This window comes from Brachyhypopomus gauderio, chromosome 11, assembly GCF_052324685.1.
Source record: "Brachyhypopomus gauderio isolate BG-103 chromosome 11, BGAUD_0.2, whole genome shotgun sequence".
Lineage (NCBI taxonomy): Eukaryota > Metazoa > Chordata > Actinopteri > Gymnotiformes > Hypopomidae > Brachyhypopomus > Brachyhypopomus gauderio.
In genome coordinates, this window is record NC_135221.1 from 7883094 (window position 1) to 7900768 (window position 17675).

General features: G+C 46.9%; 1 protein-coding gene across 5 annotated transcripts in view; it reads right to left on the reverse strand.

Annotated features, from left to right (window-relative positions):
* The window catches only part of immp2l (inner mitochondrial membrane peptidase subunit 2), a 52061-nt gene that overhangs the window by 13319 nt on the left and 21067 nt on the right, over positions 1-17675 (reverse strand). Inside the window, exon 4 of one of the 5 annotated variants that reach the window (XR_013133972.1) lies at positions 14343-14504. The exons of the other annotated variants lie outside the window; for them this stretch is intronic. The gene's annotated coding sequence lies outside the window, so the exon portion shown is untranslated. The remainder of the gene's footprint in view (positions 1-14342; positions 14505-17675) is intronic. 5 annotated transcript variants of the gene reach the window in all.

The window sequence follows — 17675 nt, forward strand, 5'->3', positions numbered from 1 at the left end:
GTGTTCAAACACAATTACAGTGCCTACCCTTGAGTTCAGCTTTAACGCCAATCCCATTGTTGTGTTATTCACAGTTTCAAGTCTGGCTGATGGCTGGGGTGGTAAGATGGTGGAGGGGGTTGGTGGGGGTGGGGGTTAGCTGACTGGGGAGGGTATCACAAAACTGATTGATTTTAAATTGCATTATATTCTTTTTCATTAAAAAATCCAATATGGATTCCCAAACTACGAACTCCCACAGGTGATGAATCGCCGTCACAATGCGAATGATGCAGGGGATTTATCAGGCCGACATGGCCATATATCACCGGAGGGGTTTCAGCACCATGGACAGGGCTTTTAGAGCTCAGCCATTTGTCACGGATGCAGGAGCTAAAATATGAGTCATTAGAGCGGCAGGTAGTGGATAGGTCAGCAGGAACACACTGCAGCTGGTCTCGTTTACCCCACTGTGACCCCGTTGAGGCAGGGCGCTCATTACGGCATAGCTCTGCAACAGCACTTGTTTGTCGGAGTCCACATTAAGTGTGGAAAGGGCAGGTGACAGGAGGGGGAAAAAACAGTAGTGTAGCACAGGATGTAAAAAAATATCCCACTTGAGGTTCCCTTTTCTGGCTAAGTGCATTTGGCTTTTTGCATTTCTTCCCACACTGAAAGCCATTCAGCTTTAAGGGATGCCATTCCAAAACAAGTCAACAACCCACAGAAGCTGGACTGGACTAGATCTTTGTATAACAGAGAAGGAAAACAATAATAATAGTTTTTAAAAAATCTTTGATTTGAACACTACGTGGGTTGTAAGATCTGCCACGCACCAAACATCTGTGGCTATTTGGCTCAGTTACCTTAGAAACTGATTTTAAATGATTTTGCTATTCTTCAGATTATCATGCCAAAGGGACTAAAATACAATCCCACATGGTCTGGGGAGGAGCCATGTCACAGCTTGACTTCATGGTCTGCACTGTGCACTATGAGGGGTTCACCATGCTCTTCTTCAGAAACCAGAGAGCACAGGCCCCACTTACAGACAATTAATCTACTCATCATACTTTTCAGTTCGATGTTTTACCCATTAATTTGACACACGATGTGTGCATATGAAGATGTAATATTATTTAAATCATGATAATTACTCAGCAGCGAATCATATATAAATGGGTAAGCTCTTAGACGATAGCGTTCATTTTAATCTCTTTACGTGTTATTATGGAGGAATGTTCATATATGGAGATATACGACAAATAGCGTAAACAGATCACAGTCGGAACCTTTAGTACTTGGAGCTATTTATGCATCAAAACTAGCTACAAAGATGATTAAATAGATTAACAAAATGAATGTAAAAAAAATCCAATTTTATATGATTCACATAGATTACTTTAATCTTGCAAAAGTACCGTTATCATTAGCTTTAGTGGCAAAAGGGTCCGATGAAACGGTAGCAAACACAACAGGAACATTCCTGTCTTCCTGAAATGCAAATTTTGAAGCAGACACCCATCAAATTTAAACAGTCCAACTGTGATATATACGGTGGTGCATTATGTAAAGTAACAGCTCTCTGCTGTTGTCCGCTGGCTGCATCCCTGACTGAAACAACTATAAGACTGACATACAACTGACACACAATGATGCTCCGTCAGTTGTGTCAGTTCAGAGTGGTCATGTGACCCTGCTGCGGCGGGATTATGCATCGTGGAACTTGTAGTCTGGCAGCAGGGCTCACGCACGCTGAACTCCACTGTCTCTCCTTCCCCTGACTGCCATGTGTCTGCTGTAAATCCCATTCAACTCTTGACAGCCATAACACAGTGAATCCTTCTGAACTGTGATTCACTGGAGTAGGAAACGTTCCCAGTAACCTGGGAGCTGTCTGGGGTTGAACGAGTTCGGGACAAAGAGTCTGCTGACAATCCTACAGATGTCCCACTCATAAAGCTGTTGTCACCAAGCCCGTGTTCTTGAATAGCGATTAGTGCTTTCGTTCCCATGCAGGATGCAGTAAAAAAATATATAGATGAACAATGTGAAATCAACAGACGTCCTCCATGCTCAACCAGACAGAGAAGAGGAGGAAGAGAGGAACATGCCCAAACACACGTGTTTCCTACATGCCCTTCAAGAGATCCACCAATCTGCAGTCAAAATCATCAGGAGTGAAACTCCCGAGCTGCTGTTTCCGTGCCGACGTCGGGAAGCCCCCGTGCCCCACTGGGACGGCACGTTTTGTAATGAATAATTTACCTATTCCTAATGACCCCGTAAGTCGGCTCGTTTAAGCGGCGCTCTCGCTCTGAGTGAGGTGATTAGAGCCAGCAGCCAAGGTGAGAGAGCTAGATTAGAGAATATTAGTGCAGTTCAAACAAAGGTTACTAGGAGCCTGGCAGCAGAGAGCCGGAGATCATCCTTTTCACACCGAAAATTCCTGCTTTTTTCAGGCATTACCATAAAACGTACACCTCTGGATTAAGGCTTCAACACCTCTGGATTAAGGCTTTGGGAAGTGCTTTAAAATATTTCCTCAGTAAGAGGACGTGGATAACAAGCAGGGTAATTCAACCGCAAGGAATGAACTGAGGAGAGTGTGTGTGCTTATAGAAAAGTGACACCGTATCAAAAGACACCAGGTACAGAGTGTACACAGAGTGTACCGACTGTACTTTGGACTTTATATGCTGTACATAAAAGGTACCCTTTAAAGCCAATGGCGGCTTGTGAAGAATTCATATCCCTTTAAAATAGCTTGTATAGTATACATATCCTTTAAAACAGCTTGTATAGTATACATATCCTTTAGAACAGCTTGGCTCACACTATAGCACTTCTGATTGGCCATCTGACAGCTCACAGCATGTTGTATTGAACAGTGAAGACTGAATACATACTGTACATTTATTGTGGCAGCCATGAAATATTCAAAAATAGCTAAGTCGCACCGACTTGGGAAATTATTCCATAATAGACAAGTATAACAGTGTTAATTAGAAAAATATTTTTTTCATACCATATTCTCTTCTTGAGCAAAATGATTATATTCCAACTGTACTGATAGATGCTTTACACACCCACTGTGTATTCAGTGTACAATATGGGCACTTTTCCCCAAGAAACCTTTACCATGTGTCATTAATAGTGCTTCTTAAAATTCAGAATTGCAAGTTGCAACATTTCAGTATGTCAGAAAAGCATTCCTCTGAGATTTTAGTCATTTTCAATAGCACAGCATGAAAAAATGAGATGAAAAAGATGGGGGAAAAACATAACTTTAAAAAATAATAAATACATAAAAACCCCCAAACATTTGTCTAATGTAGTAATATTCAGCAGTCAAGACCTTCAGACCAAAGTTGAAACTTGTCATCATGTTGTGATTTAAATAAACTGTAAATGGCCTTGAAAATGAAGACATAAAAAACATAAAACACCACAGCAGACTTAATAAGGCCTATTAGAATACCACCACTACACACTTAACAAGGCCTATAACAGTTATGTAAAACACCACAACACACTTAACAAGGCCTGTAACGGTTATGTAAAACACCACAACACACTTCAGGCCTATTTTAACAGTTTATGCAAAACACCACAACACACTTAAGGCCTATTTTAACAGTTATGTAAAACACCACAACGCACTTAAAGCAGTGCTCAAGCTGCCAATCATTTGTTGCTTCTTTTTTGTTACTTTTTTATGTGGCTTCACATGTAGATTATTTAGTTCTCAGTAGATCTGCAGTAATCGTTGTCTTTGTCCTATTAATTAAGTTGGCAGAATATAAAAAGAATGCTGATATTCAAATAACTCCATTTTACAAAGAGAAAAAATCCTCTCATCAGCTACATATACATACATACAGCATTTTCTACACACGCATGCACGCACACGCACACACACGCACACACACAGTGTATATATAATGAAAGGAAATATGTGTGCAGAAAAAGGTTCCGGGGATAACTGCAGTATACTGTACTAAAATAAGATGTAGAGGTAGTCAAAATTGCAAAAAGAGGTCCTTCATCAGCTGTGCAAGCACTGTGTGAAGCACTTTACTTGCACAGATGATGGAGGACCTCTGTCCAAAGAGTCCTGTTTCTCTGGAAACCTCGTGTACTTCACTGCAGATTTGACTGTCTGCACACACACACACACACACACACACACACACACACACACACACACACACACACACACACACACACACACACACACACACACACACACACACACACACACACACGCGTGTATACACGCACACACGTGTATACACGCACACACCATGTGAGCTGGACAAGAATATGAAAAAAGCTGGAATAGTGAGGGAAGTATGAGAGAGAAGGTGGTGAACACCACGGTTGTGCCAGTAGTGGACACCTGCACTAGGGGTGCACCATGACACCTGCACTAGGGGTGCACCACGACATCTGCACTAGGGGTGCACCACGACATCTGCACTAGGGGTGCACCATGACACCTGCACTAGGGGTGCACCACGACATCTGCACTAGGGGTGCACCACGACATCTGCACTAGGGGTGCACTATGACACCTGCACTAGGGGTGCACTATGACACCTGCACTAGGGGTGCACCATGACACCTGCACTAGGGGTGCACTATGACACCTGCACTAGGGGTGCACCATGACACCTGCACTAGGGGTGCACTATGACACCTGCACTAGGGGTGCACCATGACACCTGCACTAGGGGTGCACTATGACACCTGCACTAGGGGTGCACCATGACACCTGCACTAGGAGTGCACCATGACACCTGCACTAGGGGTGCACTATGACACCTGCACTAGGGGTGCACCATGACACCTGCACTAGGGGTGCACTACGACACCTGCACTAGGGGTGCACCATGACATCTGCACTAGGGGTGCACTATGACACCTGCACTAGGGGTGCACCATGACACCTGCACTAGGGGTGCACTATGACACCTGCACTAGGGGTGCACCATGACACCTGCACTAGGGGTGCACTATGACACCTGCACTAGGGGTGCACTATGACACCTGCACTAGGGGTGCACCATGACACCTGCACTAGGGGTGCACTATGACACCTGCACTAGGGGTGCACTATGACACCTGCACTGGAGGACCTCCAACAGATCCCAGGAACATCAACAATATCAACAACAACAATCAGGTCAGCAAACAGGTCAACAAACAGTCTCAGGTCAGAAGGCAACCCTAAGAACAGCAGACATACTGCCCCATGCACTCTTCCAGCAGAAGTGCGAGGGAAAAGAATACTTTGTGACAACAATTATGGCAAATCTGCACATGGCATTATTGTAATTAGTTGCCACCAATTAGGCTCAGTGCACATGTGGGCTTTGTGTATCTGTGGTATTTTTACCAGTTGGGAGGGAGGAACTAGCAAAATACATAAAGGTGTCAAAACCATGGCAGGAGGTCCTCTATCTTGTGACATCACTTCCTATGTTTGATCCTTTGTGACATCACTTCCTATGTTTGATCCTTTGTGACATCACTTTCTATGTTTGATCCTTTGTGACATCACTTTCTATGTTTGATCCACAAAGTGTCCATATTTCAAATGAGCCAGATGAACCTGAACTCGTTTGGAAACGGACCGAGACCCACCTACGTAGATGCTCTCTGTTTACTTTCTGATGTGATGTGCACCAGATTTTCGTCTGTGTCCACTCACTCCAATGACCAGTGATAACAGACCAAGGGGTTCGTTTTATGACCAGGGTTCGTTTTATTCAAACTAAAGCTGCCAAGCCTGAACGCACCTTAACGCTTCGGTCTGGATCTCCACGTTCTGACGAAACGGTTCCCCCCCAACGATGCCCCAAAAGTGACACGAACATTACAGTATCATTCCGCCAAATTAATTATCGATGAAACGTCAAACAATGTCCACACCTAATATCAGCAGAGCTCAGGATGTCCGTTTCCTGCACCCACAGAGCCAACAATTTATAGCAAATCGATACCGTCTGGATATGCAGCAGTGCTGCTAAGGGGAACAGGAGACATTAGTGGGTCTTTAACATGGAGACCTTGGGAGCACATTTGCAGGTGCATTAGCATATATGGATTGACTGGCAGTGCCTCCCCACAGGGCCACTGGCATGCTGCATCATTATAAAGTGACATTTGTCCATTAGCCTTTACTGCTAAAGCAGTGGAAGGCATCTGTGCTGGCAAAGCCAACCTCCGAAGTATCGATCTCGATGTGAAGGTTAGTATCAATACATGGATGAGTGTGGATATGTGTGGATACAGCATGAATGCATGGTACCTGTAAAGAGGTGAACAATAATTCAGCAGTATCACAAGAAGGAGTGAGGTTATACTGAATACCACATGAGAAAGAGTGATGTTATACTGAATATCACATGAGAGTGATGTAATACTGAATACCACATGAGAGAGTGATGTTATACTGAATATCACATCAGAGAGTGATGTTATACTGAATATCACGAGAGAGTGATGTTATACTGAATATCCCGAGAGAGAGTGATGTTATACTGAATACCACATGAGAGAGTGATGTTATACTGAATATCACATGAGAGTGATGTTATACTGAATATCAGCACGACTCTGTTTTGTTCATAGATTTGCCCACACTCACACCATTACAGCTATGCTGTTCAGACCTCCAGTGTGCTGTTGTGATTATACAACAGTTCTACAAGTGCCACAACAGCAGATTAGGATTCGTTTGTTTATTCAATAATTCATTTGGCTCCACCAACATAAACAGTTCTCTAACCAGACTGTTGCCGAGCAACACAAACATTTTCCTCCACACCATGTTGCTACTTTGTACAGGTCTACAGTACGTTAAGTTACAATACATTACAATCGAGAGCAGATAACGATTGTTAATGTAATAGAACATCTGTAAAGCAGAATGATGTGCTTTAAAACTACACCAATAAATGACAATGTTCACCAAAACCGCTCCACTATGTGCCTTTCCACTAGAGTTGGAAGATGTGATGCTGAATCTGCGTCAGTGTGTTCCTGCATGGTACACTGAACCCCCCCCCTGTGCGCACACACACACGCACACACACACACAGACACACGCACGCACGCACAACCACACAACCACAAAACCACACACACACGCACGCACACACGCGCATACGCGCACACACACACACACACACACACACAATTCCCTGTCTCTGAATCTCTGAACGCTCTTTATCTAGCTCTCTCACACCCGATCGGCTAAAGATGAAACACACCAAAACGAGAGCCATGCAGAAGCGGGCCCTTGTCTGTGTGGCGGGGGAGGGGGGAGGCCCCTGGCCCCGCGGCCCGAGGGCCAGCCAGGAGCCCCAGCAGAGGAAGCTCCCTGCAGAGGTGCTTGTCAGAGCGCAGCACAGAGTGCTCGGCGTCTAAATGAATCCAGATAGGGCGGATGAATAATTGGCTCGCTGATGGATAGATGTATTCCTCTGAGGGTTTGCACTGGGAGAGCTCATCTGTCAGTCCACAAATAAAGCACTCTATGCCTTCTTAAGTGGCCGATTCATTTGGAATGTGTTCTGAATCTTAAATGCTGGATCTGGGAGGATGCAGCGATGCTAATTTGGACTACGGGCTTTGCAGCTTTGTCTCAGTGAGCAGTGAGCAAGACCTGCCCCTGCCTGGTGGGCTAGAGAGGCTAACGGTGAAACTGGAAAACAACCCTACACTGCCACAAAACACACATGTACGCACATACACCTCCGCCAGCTCTGGCAGGGCAGGTGGTGCCTGGTGGTGGCTACATCAAGGTGGTGGGTTTGATTCCCACGGAACATGCATAATGAGCAATATATACTGATAATTATATGTAAGTCAATCTGGATAGGAGCATTTACCAAATGCTGTAAATACACACACACACACACACACACACACACACAGGCGGTCTTTATAGCTAGACTCCCTTAATAACAGAGCACAAGCAGTAGGGGCTTTTTTACCATGACGAGCGTTTAGGTGAGAAGCTCCTGAGGTGTGTGCCTGGGCCGCTCTGAGCCAGCCCGTTCCTGCCCGCCCAACACTGGAGCAGTAACCACATCTGTATGTCAGCACAGATGTTCACTGGTCCCCCGACAGGTGAGACCGCGGCGGGGCCGTGAGGATCTAATCCGCTTCCATGCGTTACCGCACACACGGCTAGACCCGATACATCTAGAGCAGACATCTTGGGTTATAAGCGCTGCTAAAAGATGTGGATAAACAAACTCGGATGCTCTTTTGGCTGTGAGCCAGTGTGGTTGGACCCTGGCACGCTCTCTTTCTCACTCTCTCTCTCCTTCCCTCTTTCATCCCCCCATCACATTCTCTATCTAAATCTCGTTCAATTTGGTCTCCCTCCCTCTCTCCCCAAGTTCTCTAACTCTGTCACCTTCTCTCTCGTTCAGTCTCTCTCTCTCCCTCTCGCTCAGACACCCAGAGTCCTGCGTCTGCTGCTTATCTTTCCCCCAACACGCTCAGTCATCTTCCATCAGCCCTTTCATCCATCTTCTCATGCTTCCCCCATCCTGGCAGCTGGGCCACTCTCTGCACTGTGGAGTGTGGCAGGGAGCCCAACCTCAAGGGGGCGCTCCGATGTGGCACACACACACACACACACACACACACACACACACTTGAATTCCATATTGATAACGGCATCATTGTGTCATATCCAAGAGCGGAGAAGAATGGGGATAAGAACATGAAGGAGAAACAGGGAGGCGGACGGACTGTGACTTCCAATTGATGATTGTGGAGCTCACATTAAAGTCAGTATCAAACTACGCACCTCTGCTGGTATCATCACAAGGTCTTACGGAGTGTTTCAGTTTCAGAAGATGCTTAAATCTTATCTTATCTTATGCACACAAGACATCAGGCATCCGCAGGTGGGCATACTAAAACAATGACCAGAAGAAATCTCAAACCATACACAGCACAATTAAACAGATGCCCAGACCATCACAGAATAAGAAAATATCAGGTCTCGTAAGTTGAAGAAATGTATTTTAACATATTGTGAGCAACCAGGGAAAAAGAAATCATAATATTCTAAATCTTGTGCCAACATAAACCCTCAGCGCTCGCCAAGGCCGGAGGTTGTGTCTCTCAGTTCAGGTTGGGGCTAAATGACTACGCATGTTAGCATCCACCTACTGGTCCCACGCGGCCTCAGTGCTCTGCATTTGTGCAATCATAATGGTGTGTGGAAGGCTGGTCCAGGATCAGCTGTCATAGTGAACCTGAAAACCAGTCACATAGCACAGCACCTTGTGAGGACAAGCCCGAATGACAATTAAAGCGGCAAAGTGATGAGTACATATACTGTAACAGGTGGGAGAAACATTCATTAAGATAAAGGGCTTTGACCGTAATGGCCCAGATGCCATTTTGCACTCATTGTCTCCCCTTCCTGCAAAACCCACCATCAGCCCACATGAGTCACGCCATAAACCTGGCCGTCAGTAAACCTACACTATTACACAGTCCCGCCTCTCATCAACAACAAGAAAGCACAGCAGAGAGCGTCAGACGCTTCTTCCTGTTATCCATGACATCCACGTCTTTGTCTTTCCGTCTTTCGCATGTGCATCGCGGAGGACCGAGTGCGAGACCCACTGCTTCTGCTGTGGGTGACTCACGGTCTGGAGCAGGATGATTAAAAGATCAGCCGCCCTGTCCCACGTTAAATACCTGACTCATGAGACGCATGAAGGGACAGAGGAGGAGGAGGAGAGAGGGGAGGAAGGACAGCCTGCATGGGCGTGGCCATTCAGGGCAGCTGAGAGAGGAAGAGTTGCTCCTCATCCTCTGCTCCGCCCCCTCTCCACCCACCGCTCCGCCCCCTCTCCACCCACCACTCCGCCCCCTCTCCACCCACCACTCCGCCCCCTCTACACCCACATCTCCGCCCCCTCACCACCCACCACCCCTCTCGCACCCGCCTTTCCGCTAAAAGGAGAAGCTCGTCATCCATGACGGCGTGAGCAGAAAGGGAAGAGCGGGAAGACGGGGAAGGAGACGAGACACCAGAGGAAGGAGACACCGTCCCCAGAGCTGCGTCCTGCAGGACACGCCGCAGCAGGACACGCCGCAGCAGGACACGCCGCAGCAGGGGCCAGACACTCCAGACGCTCAGCTCCACCAGGCATTCACCCTTCACACCACCACCACCTCCATCAAACAGCACCTGTGTCTCCCCCAAAGGCTAAGATCATCCGCCCATACCTGGACAAACTGACATCAGATTATTTGTTTGGTCTTTTAATTGTGCTCAGTTTGTGCGACCGTGTGATCTGCATCCCAACAAAATGATTCAACTTGGTTCTAAACGACTCTCCCGATTCCTGAAGGGAGGACAGACTCCTGCTTGGAGATGCAGGAGATCCAGGCTGTACCACCACACAAACGGGCCACGTAGGGGAGGGGAGAGCCAAGCCCCACTCAGCTGCTCCGAGTTGCACACTGGCATAACTGGGAATACTGGAACCCACACCCGAACTCACAAAGACATTCTGCTGCATGTGGACACTAGAGATCTGTGTTTAAACAGAAGACGAGAAAAGAGGCTTATTTTTGGACAATGTGTAAAAAATGTTGGCTCATCACCACAGAACCCCACACAAACAAATACTGTTAATTGTGTTCAAGTCCATCTGTTGTTTTTCAGCCCAAAACAACCTGTACTTTTTTAAGGCGTAGAGAAGAAGCCATGTGTTGAGCACCTGCACATCACCTCCACCTCCATGGTCCTACAGTGCACACGACACCGTCTTCAAACCTGAAACTATTCGATGCCATATTGACAAATATATGTCTGCAGACAGCAGGTCGGGAGAGCACAGCAAAACGCCCCACAGTGAATTAAGCCTCCAGTTTTTTTTCCCAGTTGGGCTTAATTAATTCAGTTTGTGTAAATTCAAGACTGGAGGAGTTGATTCAACATTTGGGATTTTGCTGTGTACTTACAAAATGCATCACAGGCCTGACAGAGATACAAAACTTGCCTCCTACGCTCCTGGAAGCAACTACCGTACTTCCTAAAACCAAACGGGTCATCGTGCTTCCGTTCCTTCCGCTGCTTAAGTGCATGTGTGTATGTTAAAGGACGCACGGCACTGTGTTGTCAGGGCAACGTTACGAGGCGTTTGCCATTAGGACGTGTTGTCAACACAACACGCGACCCCATTTTCTTTTGGGCACAGCAGGATGGGCGACACCCAGGACTCTACGATCTAAAGTAGTAAAGCTTCCTGTTAATCAGCGAGAGAGCATCTCCAGCGCGCTCAGCTCGGTCCGGCCAGGGTGGGGAGGGCTGGCGATCGTTAACTTTGCTTTTATCTCCAAGGACATTTACAGGTCCGAAAGGTGGGTCATGGAGACATCAGATAAGCATTATCACCATCAATCAATAGTCTCTGGCGGTCAGCCTTTTTATAACCTTTCTTTAATCCTGCTGGAGCAGCTGTAGAAGTTCATTGGTGGGCGGGTCTCTGTTAAAGTAAGCAGGCCCTGAGGTTCGGGGTTAAGTGCCTTGCTCAAGGGCCCAACTGCAGGGGGCATCGGACTGTGGAGTCTTATAAGACAGTGAAGCAGAAAAGTGAAGCAGCCTCACAACCTCAGACCTGCGAGAGATACTGGGGTCTTATTACAGTCCGTCTACCTCTTTCCACACTACAGCTGGTTAAAAAAATCAAAAATACAAGCATGGATAATATTTACAGTCTCACACACACACACACACAGTTTATGTTAGCTGGTCATTGAGGACTCAACAACTGTAAGGCAAGTTATAGAAAGTTTAGTTGTGGCCCAAAGGCTCATGGGCACACTAGCCCTGAACACACATTCATCATAAGGCCTGTTGATAATGAAGTCAGGCGTCGGGAGAAGCAGGGACACGCACACACACACACACACACACACACACACACACACACACACACACACACACACACACACACACACACACACACACACACACACACACACACACACACACACACAAGCAGGGACACGCACACATATCAAGTGCTCTACTCTTAATTAGGCAGATTTTAAGTCTCCTATGCCTTTGGTGTCCCCGTCACGCCATGCTGTCCCCTATGAGGAATATGATAAGAGGCTATTTTTAAACAGCAACCTAATTAGGGTCAATATAACATGAGACATCTAGACAGATTATAGGGCAGATGAGAAGCTATATGGATTGACGAAATGTAAGACATTACAGGCCATCATTAAAATTCAGGCTGTTATTACTAAAGACCTTCTTCACTACAGAATTTTTTGGTCTTCACATTCACACACACGCACGCACGCACGCACGCACGCACGCACGCACGCACGCACGCACGCACACACACACACACACACACACACACACACACACACACACACACACACACACACACACACACACACACACACACACACACACACACGCACGACAAGCATAGCATGACACATCTTCGAACAACAAGCATGACTAAAAGACCCGAGGTAAAAGAAGATATTGACAGTTTACATAACTTCAGATAAAAGAGCAGTTATTCTCAGACATCATGCTTATTTCAAAGGACTTTGAAACATCAGGAACTCCTTTCATGTCGATGGATTCAAAGTTCTTCACTTTTTGAAATGCACAAGGACTAACAAAAAACATTTTCTGTTCCTGTATTATTCATTTTGCTTTTTTGTTCCCGTTTTATTCATTTTCAACTCAAATTTGACCTAAATGTTTTATTAGATAAAAACCCACACAGAGGATTTCACTGGCTTTGCATGATAGGCTGGTTTAGCTGTAGCTGAGATGCAGAATGGAATGAATTCTTATTAGACCTTGGTTCTGATGGAACAGGAGTTGTATTTAAACCTTGTGAACTGCATGCATCTCTGTTTTGCCATCATCTCCGAGGAGAATTGCAGGTGTTGATAAGGTAATTACGGTTCTCTCTCCACCGCTCAGCCAACATCAAATTGCAAATGTAGCTGGCTTTGAGAAAGTGTCTCAGACATTGTAGGGCGACATTAGCGAGAAATTCCTAAAGGAGAGTACAGAGTAGTTCTTATAGCATTATAGAACAACCTTGAAATAACATTCTTCAGTACCATGGACAGCTCACACACTAGCCCTCTGAAGACTCAGTTACTGCCAAAGTAATAACATTGTTTCATACCTCATAGGCGATAGAAAAGAAGAACAAAAAAAGTTGTCAAACAAGATTTGCAGAAGAATAAGAATAGAAGGTGACTGGTGAATGATGAATGTTAGAGTCTAAAGTCTCCAGATTGAAACAGTACACTTATAAAACACTCCATACCCCATTATAAGAATGGGGGTACCTAATGGGGTGGCCAGTGAGTGTAGGAGTGTTTCTCATATGGCAGCTGCAGAACGTGTTGCTGGATCCTTGTGACATGGTTAGCCATTAGATTTGGATTTACCACCAAACACAATGGAGGAGTGGCCGTAAACCCGGAGTTCGCCTCCCCAGGAACGAAAAACGACTTCTACGCCACGTTCTGGCACGGCTGATCACTCACACACATGGAGACACTCACCTGTTCTGGCGGTAACGGGCTGTAAATGATGTATTACAAGAGCTTCAGCTGCCATCCTGTCAGATGGAGCTCACCTGCGCCCATCAGGAACGTGATCAGGTGTGCTGGAGGAAGGATAACCTACATCTGGGCGGGGCTGTGGGCGGGGCTGTGGGCGGGGCTGTGCTTCTCCAGGTCTGGGCTCGAGAAAGCGAAAATGAAATGTCCTGCTATGACAAGACGAGTGTCTCACTGACTAAATGATCCCAGAACTAATTTGACCATTTCAGGAACACACAGATTCTGTGTAGTCTGAATCGCTAATGATTATGAAAATCAATATTGCCTCAAGCATCTCCAGGGCCTAGCATGGCCCCTCCCGGCTACATGGATAGACAGCTGACGCTCAACCATGCGTCTCAATCTCAAAGTGTGGAAGGCTGCATTAACAGCAGTAGAACTCAATGGAAGTATGACATCATGAAGGGAGGATGACATCATCTTACCACTGGCGTCCTGCCATTATTTCTGACCCGCTAACACGCCTCGATTAGTTTCATGCTTCTAATGAAGTGGGGGAACACACCAGCTAAGAAAAACGGCAGAAAGAACCGCCTTTCATAAAAGAACAGAATTTTAAAAATGGCCTCTATTTATCCAGAGGGTGGATTTAGAAAGCTTACCGCATAGTATGGTTAACATACACTATACAAGCTTCAAAGGAAATGCCGGCTGTACAATCTCTCATCTTGGCAGCGTGGTGAGAATAATCGTACCTCGGAGCCAGTCGTCATGCTGCCCAGCGGAGAAGCGCTGCAGTCGCAGCCGAGCAGAGCCTCACCGCTGACCCTGATTTCTCAGAGGGTTTAATTACAGCCTCAGGTCTGTTAGAGTCCACCTAATCCGTCCAGGCTCAGAGTAAATACCTCATCTGAAGTCTAAAGGAGGTCCTCACAACATACACACGCACACGCACACACACACACACACACACACACACACACACACACACACACACACATACGAATGATGCACGATTAACATAACACTGGCATATAGCAAGAATGTCAACTAACATGGTGGTAAGCGTCTTTTTTCATACATTGCAGTAGGTAAGTATTCTGACAGTAATGGCCATTGATTCGGGTTTGTGCTTAAGCGCACTGTTGAATTTAAAAAGACTATGAAGTATGTGACGTGGAATTTTTAAGGAGCATGTAGCATGTGAAATTACAAGACACACATGCGCATCCACAGGGATATTCTGTGTCACACACACACACACACACACACACAGAATTTTTTTCTATGGTAATGAAATGAGCTGCATAGCTTTAAAGGTGCAAATCACCTTACTTCCCGGAGTCAGATCCTGAGGCTGTGACATTTCCTTTAGCACTTCATGGATGTCACAACATCAGTGAATCTTCCCCTCCCTCCTCCCTTTCCCCTGTTCATTTGCTCTGTGTGTGTGTGTGTGTGTGTGTGTGAGCAGCCTGCTGTCCTTGAGTCTTTATTCTGCGGTCTGAATGTGACAGAGCGACAGTTTCCCAACTCAAGGGAGCAAGAGTGCTTCCCAGCCCTGTCCCGCCCCCACCCCGGCAGGTCCCGCCTCCACCCCGGCAGGTCCCGCCCCCACCCCGGCAGGTCCCGCCCCCACCCCGGCCCTGTCCCGCCCCCACCCCGGCAGGTCCCGCCCCCACCCCGGCCCTGTCCCGCCCCCACCCCGGCAGGTCCCGCCTCCACCCCGGCAGGTCCCGCCTCCACCCCGGCAGGTCCCGCCTCCACCCCGGCAGGTCCCGCCTCCACCCCGGCAGGCCCCACCCTCACCCGCCCCGCCCCCAGACAGTGAAACCATCTGACAGACACCTCTGGGTGAGGGCGGAGTAAAAAACACACCAATAACGCAGTCACTTCAATAAAGGCTGCGGTCCTCATGCGGTGGCGTGTGCGGGTGGGGCGGGCGTGTGTGGGTGGGGCGGGCGTGTGCGGGTGGGACAGGCGTGTGCGGGTGGGACGTGCGTGTGAGGGTGGGGCAGGCGTGTGTGGGTGGGACAGGCGTGTGCGGGTGGGACGTGCGTGAGCGGGTGGGGCGGGCGTGTGTGGGTGGGGCAGGCATGTGAGGAGCCGTCCCCACCGCAGCCTGTGGGACGTCGTCTCCATCAGGCCGGAGACACACTGACCACGAGCAGGACGCGATAGTGGGCGAGTGTGCGGCAGCAACATGGCGGGCCGCTCTGTACCGCACTCACACGCCGCTCTGTACCGCACTCACACGCCGCTCTGTGCCGCTCTGTACCGCTCTGTGCCGCTCTGTGCCACTCCGCGTTGCTCTCAATACAGCCTCTGCCTCTTTAGACATCTGCTGAGAGCTGCGGGGGTTTGTGAAGTTCACTTTAATTAACACGATGACGAGGGATTTCACTCTGGTGCAGGAAGACCTGGAAACGCCTCGGTGAAGGACGCCCGCAGTTCCCGCACCGAGCTGCAGCCGCCACACGTTTCTGCTCCGCAGTTCAAAGAAACGGAGGAAGATTCCTGCTTAATGTGCTTGTTAAGGCCTTGATGAAAATGTTCACCAAAACACAGGAATTAAACAAGCCACTACTAATAAACAGATTTCCATTCGTTTAGAGACCCTAGAGCAAAATGGCTTAAAGGGGTGGGGGGTGGTTTCATAACAGTGCAGCATGCTGGCAGCCAATCTGGCTAAGAGAAGAGCGTGTATGTGGGTGCACTAGCCTTGAACACAAGTCTCCTTGGCAACTGCACACCTGTGGAGAGCTGACAGAAATGGCAGTGACTGAATCCCAGCCAAAGCTGTGCGGCTGTGTGAATACTGCAGGGCTGTGAGAGGAGCTCGGGGGAGGCCGGCCTTACGGGCCTGTTTTGATTTCAACATTGATCGAAAGGTGTTCAGCGGCCAAATACAAAATGCGCATTAAACGCGTTGGTGATGGTGGTAATGATTCGGTGGGGACCGTACTGGAGAGTTTTATGAACCTCGCGCTCCGGTGGGGAGGAGCCCTTACTGAAACGGATGAAATATTCAGATATTTTCACTATTCAATAAGCTATTCAAGCTCTAATGAGAGAATATTGTTAAATAAAGAAAATAATACAGAAGAACATAACAGTAAACTCAAAATGGTCAAAATGTTTTGCCTCCACAAGTGGACATTAACCAAGTCAGAACCCACATATCTCCACAGGTGGACATCAGAAGCCACAACCATTAAAAGACCATTGTGAAGGGCAAACACAACATTAATAAAAGCGAATGCATTATAGATTTTCACTACGTTATATGAGGGATTGTTGTGTGTTCAAGAAGGCTTTATCTGCACAGGGTTGCTGGACCACTTCAACACTGCGACCCCCGCAGACATCCTGCCAAATTGGGACCACTTAAAGTGGAGTAATTCGACATTTCACCATGACAGTCTCATGCAGTGTGTCCTCAGCGCTAGCTCCACGCATGACGACCACACACGCTTCCCAATGGCAGTAGAACATCACAGCCAGTTATTACTATAGCTGTGATTTGTGAGGAAATGATACTTCATGACATGAGCCGGGCCCACACAACACCACGGTACACCCAGCCAAGACAGTTACTGCAGCACACCGGATTTACCTCTCACAAATACATCACTCCAGGAATGGCGCAGGGGCCCAGAGATGTAAAAAAGAGCCAGTTGGGTTTTTTTTTTTTTAGTTTTTACAGACAGGACCTTTCATATTGCTTGTTTACTAAGAGTGTTTCTCTCAATAAGAAGTGAAAACAACATTTTAACGTGTGAAATTGAAATTCAGTAAAGTTCAAGGGGGTGAAATATAGTCCGCGCACTTCTGTCAGTGTTCTAGAAAGATCAGTTTAGTGTGATATTACATACATGAATATGACTGCAAATTATTGAAATCGATGCATTTCAAACATGAAATCTCACTAATGATTAAGCTAATTTTGCTATGGCATTTAAAGACTACTCACACAAGACCTAAGTAGCCAGTAAATTGACTCGCATGCTTCAGAATCAGTGCAATTTTAATGATTTCCTCTAAATGTTATTTATCTAAATATATTTATTGTTTACTAAACAGTTTAT